Here is a 27633-nt window from a genome sequence, read left to right as displayed (position 1 = left end):
GGGAAAGTTAGAAGGGAATGGTATGTAAATGTAATGAATAAATATTCTTAAGTTCACCTGTGGAAACATTTAGGGGAAAGAAAAATAAAAGCCATAAAAGCAAAGATAGGGAGATGTGAAAAATATCTTGAATGTACAGATTTTTTTGTGTAGATTAGTGATAAAAAAATTACCAGTAAAGACAAATATGCCATATAAAAAATAGAAGAGAGAATCTGTAATTATTACGGTGAGATAGAGACCATTGGACATGTTTTGTTTTTTTTTTTTTTTTAACTGTGAAAGATAACAGAACTGGCATCAAGAGGGCTTGCAGTTGACCTCCTGTTAAAAATAACTGAGCAGGTTGATCCAGGTGATAGCTCTTCTGTTTTATGAGGTAAGATGGCAGGTAACTTTTTTGAAAGTGCTGAGGATGGAAGAGGAACCAGGTTTTATGGCAGCAGAGAATGCAGCAATTAAAAGTTGTACAGTAGTGACAGAAAGTAAAAAGGGAAAGCAGCAACCAACTGAGAAGGTTACTTGTTTTCTGGCAGCAGATAATGCAGTAACTAAAACATATGCAGCAGTGACAGCAGGCAAAAAAGGAGAGCAGCAACAAACTGTAGACAATGCTTTTAGAAACAGGAGAAGACTAACTGAGAATAAGAACAAAAATGGCACTGTAATATATATTATGTATGGGACAATTTGGTGACTATTCTGGGTTCTAAACCACAAGAAATTTTTCACCTAAAACATGGACAAACAATCCTTGGGAAAAAATGTAACTCTTATTGATTCATTAAAAATGAACCCTAAATAATTAATGTGTAACTTTATACTTTATTAATTGAATATTATAAATTAAATTTTTGTTACGAATTTCATATATTTTATTAGTTGTTTTCTCTCCTTTGTTCAGGTCAGTTGTACATAGTGTATATAAAGGTTTATAATACTTGTTTATTGATGATTGCATTGTTAAACATTACATTATTTGGAAAATAAAAAAAAATATTTGAAAAAAAAATAAACCTCAAGAAATTCAATCTTTTATACATAGTGAGACAGATTTTTTGTAACATTTAAAATTGATGGACTGATGATGAAAGGTTTGGAACAGTGTAACAAAAAGGGCATTTACCTGTGGAACAATTATTTATTTCCTGATAGTAACAAATGTTAAAAAACATACTTCTTTGCAGTTTATAACTAATGAACTAGAAGAAGATAATGTAAAAAAATATATGTAGGGTCTGTGTGAAACTGTTAATAATATTGTGAAAGTTAGAGATGAGAGAAACTTATGGAATGGACGGCAGAGGTTGGAAGCTGTTTTGAAATGTGAAAAAAAAATATGGTGAAACACTTTCCAGGAGTTAATTTTGTGGCTGTCATAGATGGACATTAATACTAATAAAAGTAAAAAGAATCCAGGCCACCTTGTTAAGGTAAAACAGTCTTTATAACAAAACAACAATTTCAAACATGAGCGCTTTCATCTACAAGCTAGACTTCATCAGATAAGAAACATACACATCTGCTACCCTTCACTTAAATACAATTTCCCCTATAGGTTAACCAATTAACATTTAAAAGGGAACACCTTTTAAAAATTCACTTGTTAAAAATGTCTTCTTTATACATTTCCTAAAATACAATACCTAAGAAAACATTCTAAATGTCTATGAATTAAATAATTTTATCAAGATATACAAAGAAAAAATCTCATACAACTACAAAATGTCTGTACATACTTAGATGTACCAACCTCATACCCCAGATTATATAATATCATTGTTATTGACATAAATATTATCAAAATGTTTGCAAAGGACATCCATACATCCCAAATATTTGTTTATAACAAACAAATACCGAAAAAATAAATAAAAGAATTATTGAAAAAATACTTATTTCAAACAGGAAAAAATTTACTTTTTGTATAGTATGAAACTAGAGCAAAACCTTTTAAATGTTTTCTGCCTTAGATATTAGAACAGGCTTGATGGTGCCCTTTGCAAACATTTTGATAATATGTATGTCAATAACAATACTATTATATCATCTGGGATATGAGGTTGGTACATCTAAGTATATAGAGACATTTTGTAGTTGTATGAGATTTTTTCTTTGTATAGCTTGATAAAATTATTTAATTCATAGACATGTAGAATGTTTTCTTAGGTATTGTATTTTAGGAAATGTATAAAGAAGAAATTTTTAAAAAGTGAATTTTTAAAAGGTGTTCCCTTTTAAATGTTAATTGGATAACATATAGGGGAAATGGTATTTAAGTAAAGGGTAGCAGACATGTATGTTTCTTATCTGATGAAGTCTAGCTTGTAGACGAAAGCGCTCATGTTTAGAATTGTCGTTTTGTTATAAAGACTGTTTTACCTTAACAAGGTGGCCTGGATTCTTTTTACTTTTATTAGTATTCAGTTACTTTTTATTTTTTGAGTTTATAGATGGACATTAAGATATGCTGGTTAGCCAAAATTATGTTTCTTTTGTGGGGACTTTTCTTATTTATTTAATGATTGTGACAAGGTAAAATGTAATCAGTGTGGGGATAAAGGACATAGAGCAAGAAGTTATATAACTGAATGCATGCTGATTAAAAAGGGACACTTTTGGATGGACTGTCAGAAGGGGAAGGGAAAACAGCGAAGAACAAGAAGAGGCTGTGGGAGAGGGGAGCTAGGTAAAGAAGAAACTGTAGATGAAAAAAATATGGAGAGAAAAATGAGGAGAGAGAAAGAATTGTGTGTAGAAAGAGAGGTCAAGAGAAGGGATCAGTACTAGTTTTTTAAGTTCAAGCCAGTGAAAAATCTGACCCTTTGAAGGATTATTTGTTCATAAAACAAGGAAAAATATTCAATTGGGAAACAGTAAAAATAACAAAACAAAAATTTAAAAATAATTCCCCTAAACTAAAATATATGGAAAAATCAATGATTTTAGAGTACTTTCAGTAATTGTGAACAGTATTATTAACACTGTAAGAAAGATAGGGATACTGGAATGGTATGCTAAATGTGATGTCCTATTCTGTTATAGCATGGTAAGATTCCTGATAAGAGAAGGAAGACTGCAAACAGAAAAATTGTGGGGCAGAAATATAATATGAAACTTAGGAAGTGAACAATATGCTGGAGTAGCTGGGTTTTGCAAAAAAAAAATAAAAAATAAAAAAAAAAAACAGAGCAGATATTAAGGGTCAGTAGTAACAGCACACTGTACATCAGTCACAGGAACATAATCGGTGTCAAAGGGTGATGTATGTTAACAAAGTTACTGAAATAATCTCATAATCTAAGCAGCCTGATAGTCAAAAATACATATCTATAACAGAATCTATCCAGTAAACTTACAGACAAGTACAGAATATCATCATAAGTCCATTATTATTAAAATATCCTATCTATCACTTATGGATTCCAATGGAATCCATACATTTTCTATTAAAAAAATTAATAAAACAAAGGGAAATCACAGCCACATTACCACAGCTAACATTAGCTAACAATGGATGTGGACATATGTGGGTAAGGCAGGTAATGCACATACCCAAGGAAATTAGGAGATAGAAAAGAAGATGTGGGGTATGGGTAAAGAAGAGGGATACATAAGAAGCATGTTGGAATAAGAAAAACTGGACATGTGTTTTGGTGGGAATAGACCCTTTTTTAAGAACAAAGGAAAGGTAAAGATAGGGAAACAGAAGGAAAAGTCCATCACACCAGGTATACCCATAGAACAAAGATCACAACACGTTACAGACGAAGGTTGGAAAACAACAGTAAGGACAGATAAGTTACACAGGCAGCACAATGCACAACACAGGCAATGGAAAGTTGTCAAACAGGGTGGGATACATACTAGACATGGAGAAATGCAGAAAAAAACATATCTACCTGTGCATTATCATGTCACAACATGTTGCAAACTGTGTGGCAGTCATATCTGGCATGTGTGTGACCAATGAAAGATGTTTGTTGTATGGTAATAAATAAGGATCACAGTACACACTGGTTAAATAAATTACTATCCAAGTAGTTTGTCAGCAGTGCAAGTGCAAGCCAAGCAACATTACAGATGAACAAATGCAGTTATAAGACTGCTAGATAATACCAGCAGAGGGCAGAACAGAACCTCTGACCATGCATGTGAAAGGCAAACAACCAAACACAGTGTCAAACAGTAGTACTGCACCAAAGCAGTGAACTGGCTGCTACATAAATGACTAGATGTACACAATCCAAACAAACATGTAATGGAATCAATATCTGTGACACACATATGCCATGTCAAAAGCAACACACAGGTGTAGGCATATATGTATGGCTGTCAATTGCCTAAATGGAATGTACATGAAAGCAATGTCAATACACATACAGACACCAATGACATGTAAGAATATGTTCACAAGTCTAACACTACAGATAAAAAAATATATATAAGGTTGTGCACATGAATTTCAACAACATGCAATGGTTAACATGCAAGCATAAAGAGAACAAGGATGTATTGCAAGCAGTAGCCAGTGACTTATGTACAGATGTCCTGCATCTGTATAATTGTCACAGAGTTGGCACATGTTGACCTTGTAAATAAAGTACTATATGACAATGGGAAATAACTGCAACAAAGGCAAACATCTGTAAAATATATTATGTAACTATGAAGGTGGAAGGAAGGTGGACAATCTGGTCCCACATCAAGAAAGACAATGATAAAGCAGGACAAGAAGGTAAGGTTACACATTGCAAATGCATGGGTACACCACACAGGGTGTTGTTGAAGCCAAACCAAAATACATTTAAGCAAATGGCAAATGTATGTTACATGGGAAGACTTCATTATTGATGTCATCAAAATTGGGCATGTATAAATCACAGATATATAGTAATGTGCAACCATGTGTTATCCACAGGCATAAGTAAGGAAGCTAAGAATTTCCATCAGATACAAGATACACATATACCGTCATGCCAATGTGGAATAAACAACATTAGTTATATGTCATGCACCCTGCTAATTACTAAACAGAGAACAGTCCTATAAGCATCATTAAAGCACATCAGTGATAAGTCAATAAATCCTCACATGTCAAAGGTTCAATGGTATTTCAGTATGGCTCAGACTATGTACAGAGACATGTACATACACCAGTTAATGTGTACAACTATTGCCGGAAGGTGTGAACTTATGTGAATAGCTAATGGATGTGGAAATGCAACCTACACCAAACAAGGCATAGTGTACTGTTACCGAATAAATTATCATTAAACCAGTGTATACATGAATGCTAAAGTAGCATTCCATGCAGTCAGAAAAGTAGGACTGCCCATATTTATTACATACCTTTATATGACCTAACATGACATCAGCATTGCCAACACATGCCACACAACTTGACACCATGCCATTGGGACAGTATGGCAACTGTCATCCAAAACACATGGGCAATTACATGTGCTTCTGTTGCACATACATGATATGACAATACACAAATTGTAACCATACTACTGTCGTAGTGCTGGAATATAGACAGCATGTGTTGCCTGTGAGTTTCACTAAAACACATCTTTATAGGGTGATTGTTTACTGCCGCAATGCATGGACAGCTGAATGTGGAAGAAAAGTGTAATGTGTTAATGTGTGTCATGCACTCCTTGAAACATAATTAAATGTCACACAATGATATCTGCATTGCATGTTGGCACATGTAGCACATAAGCATGGCAGCTAAATGGTATGCATGCACAAGAGTGTATATACATTCCAATCAATTATATAGCAAACAGCATGGTGGCAGCATGCATTACACAACTGGAGTTCACAGACAATACTTACAGACCTGAGGAATCACCCTGAAGGGGATGAACATCAATAATAATCTCTTGGCCTATCTCCCTGAATGAGTTGTGCATAGCCACTGCCATATCCTGAAACAAATTCTCCCTCATGTCCCTCATCTGTGTTCAAAACATATCAGTTACAGCCTCCTGGATCTGGTCCCAATAATCTTCTCTCTGTTGTTCCTGGTTCATAGGCTCATAGGTATGTACAAGACTAATGGCTCTGGAGCCTTTACAAGGCTAGCCCTATGACTGGTGTGTTGGGCATGCTGTTTTGCCTTAGGGGCTTTGGTTGAGTGGCACACTGTTTAGGAGAGTTATGTGTCTCGTGATTAGTGTTGTGTTGTGGTGGTCGAGTGCATGTCTGTCTTGGAGGGCTCTGTTGTTTGGGTAGATTTTCATTGGGAGCCTCCTCGAAGGTGGGTGTGTGGTTTGTGTTTTTATGTGAAGGCAGTGCTGGTGTGTGTTCTGGAGGGCTATGTATTCCATGTGGTGTGGTGCAAGTGTTGACCTTCTTCTGTTGACCAACTACTCCAGTCTTGGCTGGAGAGTGCGTGGCTTCCAACTGGGATATATAAGTGCATCTCTAGCAGGTCTGTGTGTTGGGAGGTAAGAGGAGAGAATTGTCCGTGTACATGCGGCAGTTGCTACGTTACCTCAGGATGCCCAAGTTCACCAGGTTAATAGGAGAAATCACAGGGAACTGACCTTTAGACATTCCTGGAGGGGTGGACATTAATAATAAGTACTGGATCTGTTTCCTTGCAGAATATTTAGTGCTGGTAGCACTTTTGCGTGCTGCAATAATTGCTACAAGAAGTCTGGTAAAGTGCTAGACTAATAAGCTAGTAAAAGTGCAGGAGAGGAGAGAACTAGCAGAGCTAAGGGAAAAACTGAAAAGCAGACTTTGGCACCACTCAGAAGCTTACAAACAGTCCTGGATACAGCAAATCTGTATCTGGACTAGACTAGTTACAGGAAAGGCAGGAAACAAGCGCAAACATGTTCTTTTGAACCAGAAAGTGGAAAGAGATGGAAAAACTGCCCAAACAGCCAATACACTACAATTTCTGAGCCAGAAACCACTCCACTTGTGGTAGATAGGCTACTTAGTGCTTACCACTCCCACTGATAAGCTAGAAGGCTTCCCTCCAACACAGAAAGGCTTGGGGGGGGGGCTCAGAAGCTTATAAACAGTCCTGGATACAGCAACTCTGTATCTGAACTAGACTAGTTGCAGGAAAGGCAGGAAACAAGTTTAGAATTTTTTTTACAGAAAAGCAGCTAAAACAGCACTAAAAACAATTCAAATGCAGTGCAAGCTAGCACACTTGAGTGTGTAGCAGTACTAAAGCAAATACAGTTTAAATAAATGCAATTTATTCAAAATGTATTCTGAACTGAATTCAATTATTATTTTATTCAACTCTGAACAGTTAAAAGGTGCCAAAAAATATACTTATCAGCTGAGAAGCACACTCAGAACACAGGGAGATTCTAGCAAAGTTTTTTTTAGTAAAGTGGAAAGGGAGAAAGGAGGAGCAGAAGATAATTCAAGGTTAAGAAACTAAGTGGGCTGGCCTTCTCAAATGTTCTCTCTGTATTAGGTAGAATGAGCTAATGACACTAGACTGGGAGGAGTGTCCCAGAACAAATTTACAGTAGGGGCAGGCAACTGCAAAGCCATCAAGTATAAGTATGGTGCTGCCTCCTCTGGGGTGCAGCATGGAAGAGGGCACATGCAGGGCCAGCTTGCTCATTGTCATCCTCATCATCATCATGGTCATCGTCATCTGAAGACTCTGGCAGTTGCCTGACATGCACTTATCTGTGTTTGATTGGTGATCATCCACGGTCCCATGCTCTGTCATTATGAATCATAAGACAGGACAGAAATTTCATATGCATACCTGATATTACCTGTCTGTATAGCATAACCACTCTGACTCAATGAACAGGCAGGAAACAGTCCTCATTAAACATTAAAATACTTTGAGCATAGTATGCTGTACCACCAGATGAGGTGCATGTCACTAATCAAAACTATAATAATGAAAAGCAAATTTCTGTCAGGCCAAACATTCCAATGAAGATCATAGCTGACATTAAACTGAAAATGATGTGCACATCTATAACCTAAGATACAATAATTAACATCCCATCCACATGCAGTTGTACCATATTGTGCACTGTTGCACAGTTTTGTGCCAAAGCTGGACAGTTAAATTCAACAAATTTTCCCTAAAACCCAGGCAGAAATATCCATCCACTGAGCTCCCCCATGAGCAATTCTGAATAGCCATCTCTAGTGACAACAGTCTTCAAACTAGATTTATGGACAGTTGGACTACCCTTCTTTCTCTTGCTATCCTTGTTGACTTGGGTCTCTTGAGGCAGTGTAGCAATTGCCTCATTTACACAGACAAACCTCTACTAATAACACACTCTAGAACAGAGTGTGAGGGATGTATATGTACCAAGAATCTAGAATGCATGCTCTTTCTCACTCAGAACAGTAACATGGAGAAGGTTGTCAATCTACCCACCACTACATATGCTCATAGTACCACTACTCATACACATAGTATGCTTGAAACACATAACTCCACATACACTGAAGTTTTCTCAAAAAACTTACCAAAACACAAAAGATCACCAAAACACAAGAATGCTACAATTAAGACAGTCCCCACAGCCCCCATGACACATAGCAATACCAATGTCTCACCCACCAAGCCAGTAAGGCATAACACTCAAAAACTAAATTTTCTTGTCATTAGAGACTCAGTAGTGAGACACATGGATGTCCCACTCACCAGGTTGGACAAGGAGAAAGTCACAGTCAGCTGGCTGTCTAATGCCAGGATTCATCAGATCACGCATGCACTCAGGTCTCTCAGCAACAAGTACCGTTATAACTCTATCATACTTCATGTCTTCATGTTGGTGTGAATGACATGAGATGTACCTCCCTGGACTATATGAAGAGAGATATTGTTGAGCTCTCTGAGTATGTCTCCCAGGCAGGTATGTCCCCAGCCTTCAGCAGCATGCTACCTTCACCTAGAATGATGCCACAGTATAAACAAAAAATGAATAATGGCTCAGCTTTTGGTGTCATTCAAAGGGGATCCAGTTCCTATCAGCCTGGGAAGCCATAGTCAACAAACCTCACTGCTTTGCCAGAGATGGTTTGCACCTGGCACCTCTAGGCTTTTGGCTGCTGGCAAAGGCTCTTGCCTCTCCTATAGTGCCTTTTTTTGGCAAGGTCTCGAAAACAACATTACTGACATGAAATTAACCAACCAGAACAAAATAGGGGTCATGCTGCTAAATGCTGGGAGCTTAAACTAAAAACTGCACTCCCTGGAAGCACTTATATCACTAGAAGATGTAGATGTCTGTGCAGTCACAGAAACCTGGTTCAAAGCCTCAGAGAGTACCCTGGCCTTGCAAGGCTACAATGCCTTCCACACATTTAGAGCACAAAATAAACGTGAAAACCAAAGGAGGTAGAGTTTCAATCTATATCAACTCACATCTACTTAGACTGGACAACTCCATGGTGTTACTCCAGGTCCAGGTTACAGTAGGCAAGACTCCCATTCAAGTTATAGCCAGTTATAGATCCCCCTCCATGGGTAACAATGCCCACGAAGCCTACTTGAACAAACTGGAGACAACACAAATTTTACCGAACACACTGATTATGGAGGATTCCAATTATCCCACCATCAACGGGGAAACCTACACTAGCCATAAATCACTAGCACAAAAGTTCCTTGACTTTGCTAATTCAAATGCCTTGGAACAAATTTTCTACACCATGACAAGGGGAACAAGCATTCTGGATCTGGTCCTCACCAACGTCAAACAGATGCACTGCCACAACTGTCGGATCCTCATTAGTTAAAACTTACCCCAAATCAGTCACCTTTGAGTTGGCACTAACACCAGAACTCACAAATGGTAAAATCAGACTAAAAATCTTCATCAAGGCAAACTATACCCTCCTAGGTGAGGGTATAAATGCATTCCAAACCTCACCCCAAGCTGGAAGTGGTAACTACGCCAAAACTTACACTAAAGCCCCATACAATCACTTGCATAAATGTATAAACTCTGCCGTAATAGAAGGAATCAAAGCCAGAACCCCAAGTGAAAACAAGCTGCCATGATGGACATCCAGTATCAAACCTCACAAGAAATGCAAAAATTTGCTTTCCAAAAAAACAAAGGCAAGGCCCCAATGATGGAAAAGCACCCTCCTCAGCATCAATAGGCAAATAAGACAACTTGTCAAATCCTCCAAGGGCTCCTTTCAAAGAAACTTAGCAAGCACAGCCAAGGATAACCAGAAGGCTTTTTACAGCTACGTACATAACCTAAAGGGTAGGACCCAAGCATGTGCAGAACTGCTGGCCAACAGTATCACACACACTGACCCCACAGAGATAGTAAACCTGCTAGCAGACAGGTTTGGTGAAAATTTCCCACCCTTAACCTCTCCTAACTTAAAACAAACCTTCATCCAAATTCCTGCCCCAACCCTATATATATATATCTGAAGACCAGGTCCTCAAATCTTGTCAAGGCAAAAAAACACAGCCTCTGTGGGACCAGACAACATCCCAGGCTGTCTTCTAAATAGGCTAAAACATGAACCAGCATCACCACTAAGTACCCTTTTCAATCATAGCCTAATCACAGGCTTTCTTCCTGCAGAATTAATAACTGCAACAGTTATTCCCCTCCACAAAGTTGGCCTAGCAACAGACCCAGGGAATTACAGAGCCATAAGCCTGACCAACCTTATCCATAAGGCCATGAAACATATAATTATGGACCTTATAAATGAAGACATAGGTGACCTCCAAGCTTAGATCCTACCCAATTCATCTTCATGAAAGGCAGATCATGCCTGTTAAATCTAGTGGATTTTTTGAAAATGTAACTAAGTCCATTGACTAGGGCAAATCTGTGCATACAGTATACCTCAACCTGGCAAAGGCTTTTGACACAATCCCACATTCAGGCATTGCTGATAAACTTAGCAAACTAAATGTAAACCCCTTTGTTGTAAGATGGGTTGCCAACTGTCTCCCAAACCAAACATACACTATCAAAGTAGGCGACTCCACATCAGCCATTAGACCTGTTACCAGTGGGGTGTGACAGGGATCAGTTTTTGGCCCCCTACTGTTTGGTATATACTTCTCAGAAGTTCAGGTCAAAACTAAGGGGTTGTGGCTGACCAAGTTTGCAGACGACTGCAAACTAGGTGCAATCATTGAATCTCCAAATTATGTCAGTATACTCCAGGAGGGTCTCACGCAGACCACCATCTGGTGTATTAGTCGCGGTCTCGAACTGAATGCAAAGAAATGCATCATCATTTCCTTTGGCACAAACAATGTTTCTTCACATTATCAAATCAACAACAATACCCTAAGTACCCATGAAGTGGTAAGGGACCTGGGATCACATGTTGACTGCGACCTTAACTTCTACCACCATATGTCTACTGTAGTAAGGAAAGCTTTCTATATAGCACACTTGATCAGTAAAGGCATTGCCTCAAGAGTAAAAGAAGCTATAACCCCCCTCATACTCTGCATTTATCTGGCCTGTAATTGAGTATGACGCCCCATTTGGCATGTACCGTACTAAGCACCTACAGCAATTAGAGAGACCTCAGAGGTTTCTAACAAAGAGGATCAAGGGCGCTCAAGCATGTGCCTTACACAGACCAACTAAAATCCCTGTCACTATACTCTGTATTGTATAAACTTCTTAGGGGAGAGTTATGCCTGGTCTACAGAGCAATCCAAGACCCAAACCTAATGAACTTGTTGCATATCCATAAATCAAACAGGACTAGGGCTACACATTCCACAGACCTAAATATGGCCTGTAACTTAAATAAGACATGCTGGAGGAACTGATTTATCTCCTAGCGAATGCTGCATCTTTGGAACAGGCTACCAATTCATTTGAAACAGAGCACCTCTATGACACTGTTCAAAGAGGAACCTGGACAAGTGGATGAGGCACTGTAAATTCTTACCGGGGATAGAGCCCACAACCCTGTTGGATGTGGGCAGTCATCACTAAATGCAATCTTGGGTATTGACTAGCATGTCTATGGTATTACATTGGGATGAAAAGGCTAGGCTTAAAATGACCTCCAGCTCGACAACCTAGTAATCTTCTGCAATCCTATGATCCTATGTGAGTTTTGCTTATAAAAATATGAGACTGAAGATGTATTAGCATATATTCTAGGTCTTATTTAAAACATAGCTCTAGATGAAATGGTGCAAACATTACCAAGTAGCACAACTGTAATCAATAGATTTGCTGCTAGCATATGACTCCTCATGCATACAATATCTTACCTATGTCACATTATCTATACTCATGGAAATGTCCAATAACACAACATGTCAGGGACACTGTATCCATCACACAATGTGACAGCTTAATCAAGTCCATCTAACAGCATGCATAACACAGCTTACCAGTAGAAATCACAACATGACCTAAACATGTGTGTATTTTCCAGCATTAAACATGGCAAGCGCACAAGTAACATATCCTAACATTTGAAGTGAAGCATGCCCTGACACTGCCTCATGCAACTTTCCCATAATTGAAATTTTACAAAAGAAAAAATTGTTAGAGAACATAACATTAGTATTGGGACTTGCACTGTTTAATAATGATGTCTACCACAGTAAACTGTCCAGATGAGTGTCTGACACTGGGTGATATTAGTATTTCCATTTTTTTTCCCTTGCATGTGTTCCCTGACTCTGAATGTCCATGTGTGAATGTTAAATGTAGTATATGTGTCTGTGTGAATAATGAGTCATAAGAACTGCCACCAATTAAGCATTGTTAAAAGAGATGACAAAGTAAGATGAAAATAACGTGGAAAATAAGCAAGTTATATGACAAACAACTGAGCAGGCAGCATGGTCATTGGCTGACCCCACATCAATTTAAGGAATACAGCACTACCAAACAGTAATAATGTTCAGTTATAAACACAGTTACAGCCTGTGACACATGAGAATCTAGTATATTTTGCACAAACATTATTGTCTGTCGAGAATCTAGTATATGTTGTACAAACATTATTGCTTGTCTATAACTGCATGCATGATCTGTCTACGTTTATTAGCAATCATGACCCGGCAAAATGCAAATATCCGGATGATGCTTGCTAGTTATGAAATGGTGCAAAGAAATGCCTGTGTGCACATGTATCTCCAACCACAGGATGCAAGTATGTTGTAACAAAACTATCAAAATTATTGTTGACAGATGCAATACTAATGTCGAACTGAAGGGCAGGTCACACACTCTGCCAACAACAGTGTGAACACTGGACGTGGCAAACATTCATTCAATATGTGAATAAGCAGGTTATGCACAACAGATCGGTCACTGGGAACCACATCCACATATACAAGTGTGCCAACACATGCATTATAAACATCCACCTCTAAATCTGTGTGACAGGTACACAAACGAAATTGTCATTTATGTTGTGGCCTACATTTCAAAAACTATCTTCAGAAAACATGGCTTACTGCTAAGTGATATTTAAGTCAAACTTTAAAGCATAGGTATAGTGTGATTATTGCATTTCCTTACTGATGTATGATGGGTATTCTGACATTATAAACAATCTACATAGTAATGTAAAAATACAGGCCTGTAACAAGGATCAGATACATTTTATTTAACAAAACAAGTAATGTAAGCAACATACTTCTCTCCCTCTACTGCTCCTCCAGCCTGTGTATCCACATGATGCACAGGGCACAATTACAGGTCATGTCCTTGTCTCCTGCAAGAAGAAAAGAACGACTATGAATGATGTGGTCCTCAAGTAAAAGGAATATGCATTGCTCAGATCAGGTTCTAAAAACTTTTCTTGTGAAGAACATCACAAAATCACCATACATATTTTTCTAATGTTACATACGCAGTCCCTTGCATCTTTGATTAGAGCTGAACACAGAATTGAGGACCTGAGATTTAAATCTGAAACTCTAAGCTATGTTTACACTCTAACTTAACACCTACCTAGCAAATCCATCTTGCCTAGGTTTGTTTGCTGTGAATGCACTGAAAAGATGAGGTTATGAAAGTGCATGGATGGATTACTAATATGGATCATAGCTTAAGATTTACAAAAAGGACAACATGCTGGGCATTTAGATAAATAAGTCCAGACATGAAAAGCACAAATGAATAGCCGAAAAGTTCCTCTAGTACTAAACAAATGTCTTGAAAAAAATACACCACAAAAACATTTATTTAAACACCAGTTAAGTGCTTTTGTTCCTTTGTTCTCGCTCAGAACTTCATCAGAACTAATATAACACATGAAAATCCCATTAAAATACAAGTATGAAATCACATGACCCAGCAAGTCCAATGATAATAAAAACAATTAAAACAAATTAAGAACATTAAAGGCTATCATTACTTATCAATTACTAAGATGTTTAAACTTTAAAATTGAAGAAATAGAAACAAAATCAATCACTCTGGGGTAATATCTAGCATCCAATTTCAATTGCCACTTTAATTCACTCTTAAATAAATGTCCATCCAATATATTAACCTGGAAATCTTTTACAATCTGGTCTAAAATGACAAAATTAAATATATGATCTTTATTATTTTCTATGTGTCTATAAAGAGCATTTGTACTTTTACAATTCTTAATATCTGCCATATGTTTATCTTGTTTCGGGTCTATATTGTAAGCGCAAACGCTTAGGTTGTTGAATATGGCATGATCGACACCTATTAAGCAAACCGTGAGTACACTGAATGCCAGAAACCGCAAAATTCAAAATCCCGATTTAGCATAGTTGGCCCTTCTGCAATTTAGCTCCGTAAGGTAAGTGTGTGATGGTTACAGACCTTGGGGTTAGGGTGCGGGTTAAGGTACGTGCATAAATAGTAATGTATGTAAGGTTTGGTGTAGGGTTTAAGTTAGTGTATGTATGTGGTTTATTTATTTTGTTTGGGTGGGTAGTATGTAGTGAGCGGTGTAGTGGGAAGTAGGTTTTATTTTTGTCACTGCGTGGAATGGTGTTGGCCAAACAAAACAATTCGGTAATCTGTATTTCTTCGTTTTGAGGTTTCAGTGAATTGTGCGTTCACTTAATAGGTGTCGATCATGACATATTCGACATCCTAAGCATTCATGCTTATAATATAGACCCCTTGTTTCTTAGTTTCCTGCTAGTCATTCTTACACAAAAAGTAGGACATGACTCGTAATGTGCTAAGTAAACTACTTGACTTGAATCACAAAAAAAGTGACCATTAACCTTAAAAGTTTTGCCTTTCACAATAAAACTGTCAGCATTTTTGATATACTTACACTGACTACAATGGCCACATTTAAACATTTCAACCTTTTTAGATTAAGTGTTTCCCTTCTGTTTAACCTGTTCCAATAAATTTTTGAAACATTGATCTTTTCTGTAAATAATACTCAGCTTGTCAGCTAACCTCTTCCTCAATGATGCATCAGACTTGAAAATATTTGAATTCCTGAAGAGAAATTTCACTATAACTTTACTATCTAGAGTAAAATTCATTGTATATAATTTTGAATTATTCTGAAATTCATATTCTCTACTGTATGCATTAATTGATTTTCAATAGAGGAATTGTTTTTCAAGATAGGGGCATAAAAAACATTCTGTCTTTTTGTAACCACTTCACTCCTAATTTCTTGGAACATTAATGAAGGCTATCTCCTCTTCCATAACATATCAATGTCAAATTCACATTCAGTATAAAATGCACTATCATCTGAAACCATGCATGCCAGCCAGACCATCTGTCCTTCTGCAACAGCTTTTTTCTGGTCGGGTGGGTGCCAACTGTCATAGTGCAAGTAACTATTAAAAAAGGTGTTTTCATGAAAAATATCAGATATAAAACAAGCATTACTGATGTTTTTTGTAAGTTCGATATCTAAGTATGAAATTCGGTCAAAGTCAAATCTACCAATAAATTTTAAAAATTGGCTGTACCGTTGATATAGCTAAACATTCTTCAAGCTTAGATAAAGAATCTTTTCACAAAATAAAGATATCATCTAAATAGTGTGCGTACATCAACCAATAATTTTTAAAAATACTATTAAAGACAAATTGATGCTCCCAATATGCCATCACTAGACTGGCAAAAGCAGGGGTGCATGCTCCCCCTGTTGCTGCACCTGTGACTTGTTGAAAATTGTGATTTTCATACAAAATATAATTATTTTTAAGTATAAGATCCATGAGAAGCAATTGCCACATTGAGTTTTTCTTGTTGCAAGTCTCCTACATTTAAAATCAGTTGTTCCTCAAACCAGCTGAGCCCCAGTTCATGTGGAATAACAGAAAATAAAGTGACAATGTCAATTGTTACAAAAAATGTATTACTCTAAAACTCCACGTTATTAATTTGACCTAGGAAATGCCAAGAGTCTTTACTCACATATGATAACTTTGCTATTGAACCTTTTAACAAGTAATCTAGGAATTTTGCTATGAAAGTTTTACTTCTATTACCATTAACTATTGGCCTAAGGGGGGGTTGTTTAGGTTCTTGTGAATTTTGGGGATTCCAAAAACTCCATGATGACTGACTTCTTATTCACCATATAGTCAAACTCATTTTTTAACAATTGACCTTGCAAAAGTATATCTAAAATTCACAATCAATTTTCCTATATGCTGTAAAAATCTCATTGCAAGAAACCTCCCTATAAGCATCATCTTGTAACAAAGTTCTCATTCTATTGCTATAGTCAGACACCTCCATAATAACAAGCCCACCCCCCCTTGTCAGATTTCATAACCCGTAAACTAGTACCCCCACAAATGTCATTAAAGGGATCCAGTTCTTGTTTAGTTAAGTTGTAATGTCTGTTCTTGTTAGGCCGACTCAAAGCATTCCTAATTTCATAATCACAAATCCTTTCAAACAACTGCATATTACTATTCATAGGGGTGGGTTGAAACAACTTGCATGAAAACAACCCATTCCACTGAAAACATTGGTATTATTTGAAAACCATAAAGTTAAATTTAATTTCTGAGTAAAAAGTCTTAAATCTATCAAAGTACTTACTAAATTTGCCCTTCTGGCAGGCACGAATGAAAGTCCTTTAGAAAGAACATTCGTATGTAAAGTATAAGCACTTTTAGTGGAGAAGTTAAATAAACTAAAATCCTTGTGCTTGCTGAAAATTATTTTAACAGTTTCGTCCTGAATTTCTCAATTGACTAAATCATCCAGAATTAATTCCTCTGATAATTCTGCCTCGGGAAGCTTGTTTTCTGCTTTGGCCCTAATTAGTTGAATCACTCATCATTGTTGTTGTTCTGCCCACCCTGGGCCGAGTACGGGTTCCTGTTTTTCACCCTTTCCGGCCTCCTTACTTCCAAAGGGGCCTCATCTGAGCTGACACAATTAGAACTCTCACCTCCAATGGCATTGAACTCATTTGTGTTAGGCCAGTAATGATGATTAACTTGCTTACTATCCAAAGGAGGTTTAGGATATGCGTTACCTTTGATGTAACTCTCCCTGTCTCTTTGGAGCTTCAGTTGTTTCCAATTTAATATGGAACTACACATTTCGTAAGAGAAAAAAAAAAGTTCTGATAATTAATCGCAAATTGTTCAAACAAAAGATTATTGGCGATAGAGCAATTGAGTGCATCAGTTTCTTTGGATAGACAGTCTATTTGCAAATCATTTTGTTTTAACATAAGCCTCATCAAGTCCAAACCTGCCTTATCGAAAACCTGCAACAGTTCCTTATGATATTCCGAATCAGGTTGGACTCCGTTCGGGAATCTCCATAATCCTCTAATTCAAAGTTAAAACATCTTAGTAATTGATAAGTAATAACCTGCAATGTTCTTAAATTAATTGGTCTTAATTGGTTTTATTATCATTGGACTTGCTGGGTCATGCAGTGATTTCATATTTGTATTTTAATGGAATTTTCATGTATTATATTAGTTCTGATGAGGTTTGGGTAAGAGAACAAAAACAAAAGCATTTAACTGATGTTTAAATAAACATTTTTGTGGAGTATTTTGTTCAAGCCGTTTGTTTACTACTACAGGAACTTCTTAGTTATTTAGATAAATAATTTGCAAGAATGAATTCATGTCAGCACAGTGGTCATATCCAGTAACAGCAAATGAAAACCTTTATCTGTCAGACAGTGGGACAGTGTCATGTATCACGTACCTTCTGCTAACAGAGAAATGCAAGGTGCTGTGCATTGGGGACACAGTAATGTATGTGGGAGAACTACATTTAAAGACATTCCTTGGCAATGTGCATATCAGAAATCAAACGCATACATCACCGGATCTCCCTGTTCTGCATTTCAACTGTATCTCTAACCATCTGATTCCCTCCATACATAAGGAAGAGCTGGCTGTTGAAGTGAACTTAATAATGAATGATAAAATTACACTTGATAACACTTTTGCATATCGTAGCATATTCCATAAAACTTTTTGGTAGAAATATAACAGTCTATTCCACATAATCCTATACTTAAAGAGGTCCTGTTCACAGAACATTATGGATTATGAAGATATTTGTAGAAATTCAGAGAATAAATGAATTATTCATAAGCATGCACAAAATAACTGTTGATAGCAATAAGTGAGTATGTATAGAGTTTTCAACGATGTGTGAAAGACACAAAGATATGAATATAATTTTATCTTTCCCCTATGTAGAGGTGAACTCAGAGCATGCCAACATATATGCATGCTGACCTATTTCTTTACAGGCTGAGCTACCAGCCAACACACATTTCTTCTTAACAAACAGTTACTGTGTGTGTGTGTGTGTGTGTGTGTGTGTGTGTGTGTGTGTGTGTGTGTGTGTGTGTGTGTGTGTGTGTGTGTGTGTGTGTGTGTGTGTGTGTGTGTGTGCATCCATTTTCCTGCAGATAATCAATGAATACAGAAACATTCAACACATAACTGCTATTGGCCATCATAATCTATACAAATAACAGCTATCAACACATATTACAAATGAAAAGATATGTGTAGGCAGTCAGACAGGCATTCCTCTTGGCTTAAACAAATGGGGACTGTAATAAGAATGTTTACTATATTAAGAGGAAGAAAGTAAAGGAATTACGTATGAGTTACTATTCACACATATACAGATGGACTAGGCAATACGTTTGTAGTATTACTGATAACTACAAAATACGTAGTCATCAGTGACCTGAGTGCTATAGGCATCCCTGATACATGACTATATTGGATGTTTGAAAGGATGTCATTATATGTTGGAAAACTGATGTACACATAATGTTATTAACATTATTAAAAAAAATAAAACCCAAGGGAATATTAAACATACTTATATGGAGAACAGTCACCACCACTTATTAATTATCCAGATGAACTAATTATCAGCTACTTAATGTTTATAAAAGGCATATATGTGATATAGTTGGGACACAGCTATATCTCTAAATTCTGTAGGAATACTTAGGTATATGTAGTATTATGACACTTACTGTAAGCAACCATTGACTGTTGATGCACCTTGGTGGCCTTCTGACAAAGCTTTTCTGTACCCCTCAGATGCAGGTCATCATAACGGTGGAGAACCTGCACTCCAGTCCAGTAGATCCCCATATGCTGTTGATGCTCCCTTGCAATCCATATCCAAATGTTGATTATCATGCCGTTCCATGGCCTGGCTCTCATGTGATGCTTCACTCCAGTGTAGACAGTCACCATTTGGGTTTTCTCCTCCTTGGTCCAATCAGGCACCTGGAAACGTTGAAGCCTCCTGGAAGAAGCCATCTTGATACTGTAAATATTCCAATGGAAAAAGTACTCAGATATGAAAATTGCTTACTGAGGACCCACTCAGTTCGCAGGTAGGAGAGGTCTGATCTGTAAATGAATCAAAATCAGTATTTAAAAGTGGCACTTATGTCATGTCATCAAATCATTCGAAGGTAATGGGCACGTGCTACACGTGGTAGCATTTAACGATACCTATTGGGTATTTAGACAGAGCACTTTCCTATTATGCCATACTGTTGGTTAATGTGACAATTTTGAGCACTTAAGTGGATGTGTGTAAATGAGATTCCAGAACTTTGAACCTCATTAATTAGGTATGGTACAAATGGTACTTAAAAGATGTATGTACATAGCTAGTCTTACTTTCAGTTATACCTGAGTCATAGGTAGCTGCTAAGATAAATTGGCACCTGCTAGCATTTTGGTTTTGGGGAAAATTAGCTTGTTATACACCTATGTTAACATTACTCATTCTCAAATGTATCTTTGTAGATTTATGCATTTATGGAAAATGTGTGCATTATGAAAAAAGTTTGTAACTTATTGGTGTGGTGTGTGATTTGCCTGTATACACACAGGTGCTGACATCTGCATCAAGGATGTGCAGTAATTTCCCATATGCAGTTGTACAGACAGATGTACATAGCAAAAGTGAGCAGTACATAAAGACAGATAAATGGATTATCCATATATCCAAAGTGTTACTCCATACAATCTGTGGTGTCTGTACAGAAAACTAGGGATTCCAGCAGTATCCATACATCACTATGTATTATATATGCCTTTTCCTATTATATATATTTACTTATTGATGGTTCTTAAAAGAAGTCTTAGAACTACTGGGTCAGAACAAACAGTATACATACTATCTGTGGCCTGCTTATGGATCTCGAGGCTTTCCGACAATTTCTGTAAGTTATTCAATTGATAATTTACAGATACTCTATGCTGAGCTGATGGGGATGTCATTCACTGCTCAGTAATGATTGGGTTGATATAAGGTCATCATGTATAGCATGTCATATGAAAGATTATTTTTGAATACTTGTCTGTTTAGGCTTCAATTGCATTGCAGCTACAGCCATCACACATTTTTGTTGTACACATGTCTCTGCAGTATGTTAATGTTAAGTTCATGCAGACCGCGGCTGCTGTGACATGATGCTGATGTGTTTGGACCTGCATTCCATGGATATCTACTGTAAGGGGTTTGAATTTCACAGACAGCCTCTACAAATATCACACATTATGTTGTTTTTACAAGTGGTATGTATGCAGGCTTTGTTGTATGTTCTTATATGTCACATTAATATATGTCACAGTGAGTATTTCATAGAATTTTGCATTGCATAGGAATGCATAGTGTTTACAGTGGTATAAGCTGTCCACATAATCATCTCCATAAGTGGGCCTCCACATGAATATGAACATGTGCATACCACTGTCTTTCAGATGGCAAACTGACCTAGGGGACACAATTTCTTCCTACAGGAGAACAAGATTATAATAGATACTGTGCAACAATGTGGATAGAGACTCCTTGAATGGGCAGGGAATGCAATATGGTGGAATTAAGTGTAGGCCAGCATCACAAACATGATTAATGTGGGAGGTCACAATAGATCCCATGAAGCCTGTTGTGCATGCTGCTCTGACACAATCCTCTGTACAGCCAACTTATTATGACGGTATGAGATATTAAGGAATGCCACTGGTGGTGGCCCACCATTGACTCCCCGATGAGATTGCAGTATTTTTTACATCCCTGCATCCAGCAAGTGGAGAGCAATGCACACCTACCGCAGGTATACATCAATCCTTGCATACAGTGAGTGAAGGAGTGATGCATACCCGGAGGTGGGATAGAAGCAGGTGTTCCAGGCCACACATGTATATGTTACTTTGCACAACATGGATGACTATAGACTAAACCATCACATATTGCTCTTGCATGCATAGTCATGTATTGTCATTTTGTTTTTCAGCAGTGGAAATGAATCATGTGCAGAGAGCCACACAGGGTGGTGATGATTAACATAAATGTAATGACATGTAGCCATACAACTGCAGTACAGACAGAACAGTGCAACCAACATGTGTAATGCTGCCTGCATTAATGTTTACAGGTCCATCTACTTCTGCACAACACCAGCCTGATCCTCATGTCATGACACTGCTGTTTGCTGCCATACTGATATTCCCCTAGCATTGTACATTGTACACTACAGGTACATCCACTGAGGGCACAAGCCATGCAGATACAAATACAGACAGACCAGGTATGTTACTACAGCAGGTTCATAGGTTACAGCAATGTGCAGCACACCTGTGTTACTAGACAATAATGTCACTGTTTTTCAGCACAGGCAACAAGTGCACCATACATCACGTGAGTATCAGCAGCCCCTGTTACAGTATCTTGTATGTTATTATGTCACTATTCTGCTGCCTGCATCCATGACTGTGCTGTCATTCTCTTTACCTTCCCACTGCAGGATCTGCACTACAGCACACAAACTCACAACAGCGACAGTCTGTCAGTGGCATGCTATTACCTAGCTTTCATACACGCCATTGCTGTTATTCCTGTTATTCTCCTCCATTAATGCTGTGTCCTTCCACCCATTAATAGGGCAGACTACATCATCATCATCATCAAGTGCACAAACAAGCGGTATTTATTTATTTTATTTTTCGTTTGTTTACTGGCATAGTCCAAATGGGCATAACCCATTTTCAGCGGAGGCCTAGGGAGAAAAGCTCCACATGCAACAGTGACAATATATGCAGGACAAAGAACAGTCTATATATACGTATGAAAAGTCAATACATTTGATAATATGACAAAAATAATATGCCAAAAAAAGGTGTAGAAAGTAGGTAGGGGAAAAGTGAAAAAGATAAAGGGAGATATAATTAGTCTGAGATACAAAAAGGGTAACATTTGTATTGATTTGCAATGAGGGTAGAAAGCAGAACAGGGGAGAAATTAAAAGAAAAAGGAAAAAGGCAAAGGTATTAAAAGTTTGCCTCTGCAATTATTGTTGGGGAAGAAAGAAAATATTTTTAGCTCTTTAAACGATATCTAGATTTGATTAGGAAATTAAAGACAGGAGTATGAGTATTTTAGTGGGTGAATAAGCTATGATGTCATAGATGTAAAATGGTAAGATGGGAGAAGTGGCTAGTTTTCACGGGGGGGGCTGTATTGATAATGAGCTTTGCTAACCATAACCATGAAATAGATAAATGTTTTTAAGTAATTTTTTTAAAAAATGAGTACTTTTAAAAGTAGATCTAATATTTTGTGGGAGAGAGTTCCAGAATTTGACAAAGTGGTTAGAGAATAGTGAGGCACCTGCAGAATTCCTAGCTTTGGTTACTTTTAGAAGTGATTTATTAGTAGAGCTTAATATTCAGTTGTTGGTATATGGTACAATTATTTGGGTGGGTAAGGAGTTTTTGAGCTGTTGTCAGCTGATTATAAGCTTGTAAGTGGGGAAGTTCCAACCAGGACAGTTGCTTCAAGGCTAGGAAGAGTCTGTAGCAAATCTTGCTATTTTATTGTAACAGGCTTTTAGTTTTCCTAGGTCAGTACCTTTCAGGATGGCAAGAATGGGAGAAGCATACAGTAGTTCTTGCTATGGATATTCTAGTATTGTGAGTTAGGATCTGTTTGTTCCTATAGTGTTCCTAGTTTTTTTTATGTTATTCATTTATAGTTTGGGATATGTGTATATCAAATTTCATATTGTTGTCAATCATGACACCCAGGAGGTTTGTAGAGGTTATTGGTGTGATAATTGTATTATTTATAGCTTTAATGCAAAAAGTGGGCAGGGGTCAGTGGCTCTAGCAGGATGGAAAATCATAAGTTTTGTTTTATTGGGGTTTAGTATGAGTTGTGCTTCAGTATGCCAGGATTCAATTTCAGAGAAGAACTTTGGGGTTTTATTTTGGAGTTCTTGTATGGTAGGGGCAGCACATATAAGGGTGGAATCATCAGCATATTGCACTAGGGGGCAAGGGAAGTGGCTTTGTAAAGATTATAGTATAAAGAGAAGGGGACCAAGAATAGAACCCTGAGGCACACCTAATGTGACTGGGAGTAGGGGAAAGGTCATATTCCCCTTTAATAGCTTGTTGGCGTCCTGTTAGATAGTTCCTGAACCATGTAAGTGTCAAGTGGCTGAGATTTAGGTTGGAAAGTTTTGTCAGTAATTTGTTGTGAGAGACTGTGTCCAATGCTTTCGACAGGTCAAGAAAGATGGTTGAGACTATATTGCCCTCATTTCTATATTGATTTACTGTGTTTGTGAAGCTCAGGAGGGTGATTGTAGTACTATGGTTGGGCCTAAATCCATGTTGTGAGGTGGATAATAGATCATTAGTGGAGGGGTATTCTAGACGTTGTGAATGAATACACTTTTCCAGAATTTTTGATAGTGGGGATACATTGGCAATAGACCTGTAGTTTGAAAGCTCAGTGGAGTTACCACCTTTATGTAATGGTACTGTGTATTAGATTTTCCAGAGAGAAGGTATTTGCTAATCGGTTTTAGAGCGGTTGATAAGAATTGAGACTGGATAAGCAATGGCATCTGCAGATAGCTTTTGATATTCAGCTGGTAATTTATCAGCTGCTAAAGTTGAGGGTTTGAGTTTTTTGAGTAGTTTATTTATAGTGTTGGGTGGAATGGGCTGGATGAAGAAGGTATTTTCTTTGTTTGCTGTTGAGGGTGTTGTTGATGGGGAGGGTGAATTATTTTTTGTGAGTGATAGTATACTTTCTGTAAAGTATTGAATTGTTCAGCTGTAGAACCTAGCTTGCTTGAGGCAGAGGGATATGGAGTTCTGTATTACCTAGCTTGCTTGAGATAGAGGGGTATGGGGCTCTGTATTACCTAGCTTGCTTGAGGTAGTGGGATATGGGGCTGAAGTTTGACTGGATTGTAGGATTGTTTTTATAGCTGGCCAGAATTTTTGGGGGTTGTATTGTTTGGATATTTGTATACTGATTTATTTTATCTTGTTTGACTTGTTTTTAGCTTTGTTCCTTAGTTCTTGATATGCTAGATGTTTTGCTTGAGATTTATTTTTCTGTCACAGGCCTTATCTCTCTGCTTGAGCAGGGCTCTAGTTGCATTAGATAGCCAAGGGGAGTAGTCTGATTTGATCGTATAGCTCTGGTTGGAGCTATTTTGTCCAGCGTGCTGAGGAAGGTGGAGTTGAAATATGCCACAGCTGTCTCAAGGGGCAAGACGTTCAAAGGAGTCCGATTACAGTGGTGGAGGATTGTTAAAAAGGTTTGGGTATTGAAATATTTCTTATTTCTGACATGACGGTAGATGGTATGTTTTATAGGGTATGTATGTTACCTTAGGAAAAAAGTTTGTATGTGATCAGTAAGACTGTCTGTCAGACAACCAGAATATTGTGAGTAGGATACTTTATTAGATATAATCCAGTCTAGTATTGTATGTGTATTAAAAGTTTTGTCTATTCTGGTGGGAGTTTGAATAATTTGAGTGAATCCATGAAGGTTGATGTGGTTAGTGGGATTCTGTGAATTACAGCTGTACCAGTCAGTATTAAAATCACCCATGATTATTGTTTCTTGAAGTAAATTTTTGAGGTCCACTGGAGGATATGTTCTATGGTGTCCAGGTTTTTGCCAGGTGGAATATATGTTCCAACTATGACTAAGTACTTTTTAGAATTGCTAGTTTAGTGTTGAGTATTTCAGCATTATTGAAATTTGGAGTAGTTTGCTCTAGTGGTTTGTAGACTGGTAGACATATATAGAAATGTATATGTTTTGTTTGATATGGGCAGGGGGGTAGATTTCCATGGTATGATAGTTGGGTGTTATGTTGGAAAGGGTAGGAGGTTAGGTGAGCCGGTAGTGAGAGAGCTAAGACTATTACAATATATAGTGGTAGCATTTTATTCTGAACTTTTTAGTTGGCCAGGGGAATAGTTAAGAAATGCAGTTGGTGCCTATACTTTAAGACTTTAAAAAGTAAGTTTTCTGAAAGGTTATTCTATGAGAATTGTTTGACTGTGGGGCTAACTGTGTGTAGAGCAAGGTTGTGGAGAATGTTTATACAAAATGCAAGAAACAAGTTTTTATTGGATGCATTCCTCAGTATGGTTTCAAGGATTAAGAAATTAGTTGATTGTTGATAAAGCATGCATATTAGAAGGCTGGAAGTGATTGAGAGGTTAGGACTAAGGACTATGTCTATGTAATACCTACTGTATGTTTTAATGTTGTAGGAATGGGCCATGCTTGTATTGATGTAGTTAAGAATGCTGACTGCAGTTCACCCCTGTCATCCCATGCTATCTTCCCACAAGGACTTGTCAGGTGTGTGTTATGGCTGTATTCCTCACATATGTCACGAATCTTGGATATGTAACATAATTGTCAATTCCCTGTTATGTAGATTCCATGACCCATACACAGACAAGACCTAAATGATAAGTCATTATTATCTGGAATATCGCAGTGAGATATAAGTGTCATATGTCTTTAATGATATACAGCATGTGATGTAGGCACATTGTCCTGATCTGCGTCATCTGTCTCTTCTTTTAGCATGTCAACTGCCTTTATCCTTCATTAGCCTATCCACTCACCTTGATTTGGGATCTGATGTGTCTCAGTGTGGTAGCATGGCCCCTGGCGCACAGGACACTGACATGGTGATACAGTCCAGCTCAGATGGTGACAGTCATGTGGATGCAGCTGTAGCCTCAGATAAAGAGGAAAACGTGTCCAGCCATTATGACAATGAGGAGATAGATGGTGGACAGGATGAGGCCTGCGGACAACAGACCCATGTTGAGACTGCTGTTGATGTTGACAGTTTCCCACAACACATTGATACTGCCCATCACAGCAGATGCAGACATGCAGTTAGTGTGCATGGCCAGCTTTACAGGGTGTCTACCTACTCCTACAGGCAAATGAACATTTCCAGTGATGTCATGAATCTGACATCCATGCACGTGTTTGTGCCACAGATCATGTTGCACACCAGTCGGGTGTGCTGCATGAAGGAGTGAAACACAGACATGGTGAGGTCATGGCATCATTGGCTGCTCAGAATGAAGTATGTTATCTGTAGCATGGTCAGCAGAATCCCTTGCCTTTACAGTACTGCAGCAGTGCCATAGCACAACCAGAATTCTGTGTGCCATTACTGTGCTTAGCCAATTGCCACATGGGAGAGGCAGGTCCCCTCTCAGCAGAACAGACCTTGTCTATTGATCATCAATGTCTATGCTCTAATGTGCAGACACTTCCACTGCTGACCCATCTGCTGTAGGCTCAGCACTCACAACCAGACAGTCAAGTCTCAGTCATGCTCCTTCACCTCCACATGCTGGCATCACCCCATCAATTTCCACTGTGGAGCAACCTGGGCCATGTGTGTTTTCATGCATTGTAGGGCAGACCAGAATGAGGTGTGAGCCATTAGTGCAGGTGCCATAGACTGCTTTAGAATAACACTGACAGTTGATCCACTCTGTCTGGTAGTATCATTCTCACCCTGTGGCAATGATGACTGCTGTGCAGAACACTGACAATGTCATCTATCTGTGTTCATTGACAAATCTGATGCCCTTGAAGTCTAACAGTTTTACTAAACATAAATAACTCTGTTTATTACATTACTTTATCCATACTTTACATTGATATATTATGTTTATAATATTACCAACAGTTCTGCATTATGAGTTGTTCACCTGTTTGCATCTTTTTATAGTGGACAGAGAGAAATGTTTTGCACAGATGTGTGTCCCTTGTGGTATGCCATACACAGGTACACCCATATGAGCCTGTATGCATACCTTTGCCAGTTGTGCCCTGAGTTGATGATC

This window comes from Protopterus annectens, chromosome 2.part2, assembly GCF_019279795.1.
Source record: "Protopterus annectens isolate FY-2018-M chromosome 2.part2, PAN1.0, whole genome shotgun sequence".
In the NCBI taxonomy this organism is placed as follows: domain Eukaryota; kingdom Metazoa; phylum Chordata; order Ceratodontiformes; family Protopteridae; genus Protopterus; species Protopterus annectens.
This window is presented reverse-complemented; position numbering follows the sequence as displayed.